Source organism: Echinops telfairi, unplaced genomic scaffold, assembly GCF_000313985.2.
Source record: "Echinops telfairi isolate 266 unplaced genomic scaffold, ASM31398v2 ScPeMD7_11;HRSCAF=52, whole genome shotgun sequence".
Taxonomy (NCBI): domain Eukaryota; kingdom Metazoa; phylum Chordata; class Mammalia; order Afrosoricida; family Tenrecidae; genus Echinops; species Echinops telfairi.
In genome coordinates this window covers 42,157,999-42,161,849 of record NW_022103908.1, presented here as the reverse complement: position 1 = coordinate 42,161,849, position 3,851 = coordinate 42,157,999, and the positions used below count along the sequence as shown (strand labels likewise).

The following is a 3,851-nucleotide window of genomic DNA, read 5'->3' as shown; positions in this document are numbered from 1 at the left end:
CTGGAATGATTCAGGGGGTCTGCAAAAAGCAGAGATCGACATTTCGTCCTGAATTGTGGACTGTTGTACATTTTTAATTGCACTAAATAGCTTTTTTTTTTTCCTGAAAAGGAGACTGCAGGCCAAAGAAGTTTGGGAAGTGATGCTAAGCCCAAGATGGTCAGAAGTAAACCTAAATGTGGCAGCGCCCTGGCTGAGATGCTATGTTGGGATACACTGTGAGGACAAATCCAGGGGGGGGGTGCCTTGGGGTAGCATGGGTGGTGTCACATGTGCCAGATGTTTGGCAGCCTGGCTTTTTCATCTTGGGGGCTGCACCCCAGGATCACTTAGTCCTACTGATCCAAAGGGTTCCCAGTTTTTCATGTCTCCAAGGAGTGAGTTCATACTATGGTCCAGCCTCTTGTTTCCAAGGCCACGGTCTGCTCTGGAAAGTGATTTTCTCACTCGGGAAATTAAACAGATAAACAGAAAGGGATCCTGAGTAGGCTGATGGGTGGAGAATCACATGGTTCCAGAGTCAGTGGAAACATGGCAGGGCCCTGATAGCTCCCAGACAGAGCCAGGATGCATGTGCTGGAGCCAGGCTCTCTGTCCCTTCCCTCCCTGCACAACCGGGCCAGCCAAGGAAGCAAGAGCCCCTCTTGCAGGAGAGAGCGAGTCACGGGCTTGGTGTAGGCGAGACAGAGGAAGCCTTGGGGGTAACAGAGGGGACAGCATTTGGGACAGAGAAGCCCTGTGGAGCCATTCTCCTGTCCCACACATTTGGCCCAGGATTTCATTGCCGAAGAAGTAGCTGCCCCTGATGAGTTAGCTCCAGAGACAGGGCGCGCCTCACCTCCTGTCGGTGCAATTAACCAGCAGTTGTTCCTGCTTTGTGGAACATGGACCGAGCAACCCCGGGAGGTCCTGTGGGGACCATCCAACGCTGACTGGCAGACAATTGGCATGCAGCAGTAGACTCCGCGCAATGCTTTACTGAGAGGACTGGGGACAATCCACCTTTTCCTTCCTCACCTCAAATGCTTGCCAGGCACACCCACCCACCCACCCAGCTCCCTCCCTATGTAATCATGTGGGCCTGCTGAGTGCCGACCCTGCCATTCCCAGGCTTTCCCCTGCTGGGTGGGAAATTGGATTGAATCCCTAAAACCATTGACTTTCAGTACGTCTAAGCTATAAGAAATCAAACATTTTGAGTATCACCTGATGCTGGGTAGAAGCTAAAATTTACCCATGGTATATACAGTTGATAGGTGTGGGGGTTAGATTTTATGTCAACTTGCACTTGGGTAGGGGTGGAGGCATGCCTGTCAATCAGGTCACAGTCCGATGGTGCCTCCTGGGCTGGGTGGCCTTATAAGAGAGACATTGAGGATGTATGTCCCTGCCTTCTTTTGCCCCCTTCACTTTCCTGCTCACTGGGACTCTGTGCTGCCTCCAGGGGCAGCCTCATGTGGGATGCCAACCCCGAGAGCCAATCTGGGAGCTATGCTGCCTCCAGGGGCAGCCCTATGTGGGATGCCAACCCCGAGAGCCAATCAGGGAGCTATGCTGCCTCCAGGGGCAGCCCCATGTGGGATGCCAACCCCGAGAGCCAATCTTGGAGCTATCAGTGCCCTGCCATGTTTCCACTGACTCTGGAACCATGTGATTGTCCACCCATCAGTCTGTGACCTCCCTGCATCCCGACATCATCACCCTGCAGCTACGTGCATCAGAAGAGGGCACTGGCCAGTGCTGGACTTGAGTGTGGACTTGATTTGGACTGGGCTGGGATACCATCTTGATCTAAGATGCCTTCTTGATATAAAGCTCTTTCTTAGACATAGATGAGGGTCACTGATTTTGTTTCTCTAGCCAACTCAGCCAAACTCAGTGGGGTGGGGCTAAGACTCATCCAAATCGCTGGGGATAGCCCAACTCCACTCACATTGGATATTCCTCAAAGTCCTGTAAGACACTCAGCCCATGTTAATTGGGAACCTCATGATCTTCCTAACCAAGCTCCATTGCCTTGTTTTAACTCCTGTTCCTAAACTTCTGGCATGAACCTCCTATGAAAATTCCAGACTAATTGTTTTTCCAAGGACCTAAGGCATCCTTGGGTGGGATAAACAATCAACATGCTCAACTGATAACTGAAAAGTGGGAGGTTTGAATCTACCCAGAAGCATCTGACAAGAAATGATTGACAATCTCCTTCTGCAAAATCAGCCACTGAAGACATTGGAGAGCCCAGTTCTACTCTGAAACACATGGGTCACCATGACTTAGGACTCGCTCACTGGGAAGTAGTCCCAAATACCCCTCCTGTGCAACCCAGACCCCACTGCCTTCCTCTTCCCTACCCTGAGACTGCCATAGCCCTTTAAACTCTAGGTGCGCACTTATTCTTGGAGACAAAGAAATATGTCTTGGGGTCACATGCACTTGCTGTGGGTGGCACCTCAGACACGAAGATGGACTAGAAGCCCCCGACATGAGTAGGTCCATCTGGTGGACTTTCAGGGAGTGGTCAGGGCAGCCATCGAGATCTGAGAAGCTATAGAGAGCCTTAGAGAAGTGCCTCTCTCTCCTCATCCGACCTCAGCGGTCCACATCAGCAGATAAAAGTACCTTTTTCTTGGGGTGATTCGATTCATTGGAGAGGAAGGGATATTAGAACCCAGTTTGTCCCAAAACTGCAGTGAAATCGTCCTTTCTGTCGCTAAGCTCCATAACAAGGACCAAAACAATTTAATCATCAAGGGTTTGTTACACGTGACCACCTTTCCGGTGTTTAAGTACAGCTTCCAGAATCCCCAGAGCAAATGCCTTCTCTTCTTCAGACTACACACCGCCAGGTACCAGTATTTGGAGGACCTAGTCTCCAGAACAGCCCAGGCACACACCTCACTGAACGTGCAGAAGTCAAAGCCCTGCAGATGGTACTCGCTCGAGGAGAACTGACACTTTCTCATCTCATGTTCTCGTAGTAGATGTCTATTCCAGGGGTCTCGGAGCATACTGGCTATCCAGGCACTTGTGTCCATGGGCCCTTTCCCGACGCTTCACGAGAACGGGGCCAGTTTTTACCAGTGGTGGCTTCTTCCTACCCTTAACTTGTCTTATCTCCTCACTAGCCTCTCCCTCGTTTTCAAAAGCTCTTTTGAAGTCATTTCTCCTCTGTGATTTCTGCCTTGTATCCTCTTACTCACTGGGACTATGGACAGAGCCTTTCTCTCCAGCAATCGCTGCAGGATAAGGGGGTCGAGCGGGGTAATCACTAAGGTCTCTTCCAGCTCATATATATAGTCTGTAATCTACTGTCCTCTCCATCAACGTCATCACCTGTTCTGGTTTATCTTCCTCTTCAAGAGTGGGATCCACCCTGCCCCGTGTAGCTGCTGAGGAACCACTTGCTCGTTCAATGGAATTTGAGGACCAGAAGGGGGCAGGGAATCTACGTGTTGATTGAGAATGGGAAGATCACTCAGAAGCAGGCAGGAGGAGGAGGATCTTCCCAGAAGGTGATTGAGGTCATTGTTGGAAAGGTAGGAGTGGGTTGGAATGGCAGCAGTGTGCAGGGGGACAAAAGGAGGGGCATATTATCTTGGTCATACCTCTTTGGGGAGGATTCATGCTGAGAGTAGACATTAAAAAGAGAAAGAGTCTAGGACAAAGGGTATAACATTGTCATTAGCCCAGAAGCATCCGAACAAATTACCTGCATGGGCTTTGAGTCTTCGTTTCTCCTCCGTGGACCTCACCCACAGCCTCCAAGTGTGGTCGGAGGGTCTGAGGAATGCAGAGACCTAGACCCCTGCCTCAGGCCTGAGTTGGTGCTTTAACCAGATCTGCAGATAACG

At 50.7% G+C, this 3,851-nt stretch overlaps 1 pseudogene; it reads right to left on the bottom strand.

Moving 5' to 3' along the window:
- Window positions 1-3,035, bottom strand: part of LOC101642164 — a 10,235-nt pseudogene extending 7,200 nt beyond the window's left edge.
- Between the last annotated feature and the right edge of the window lie 816 nt (window positions 3,036-3,851).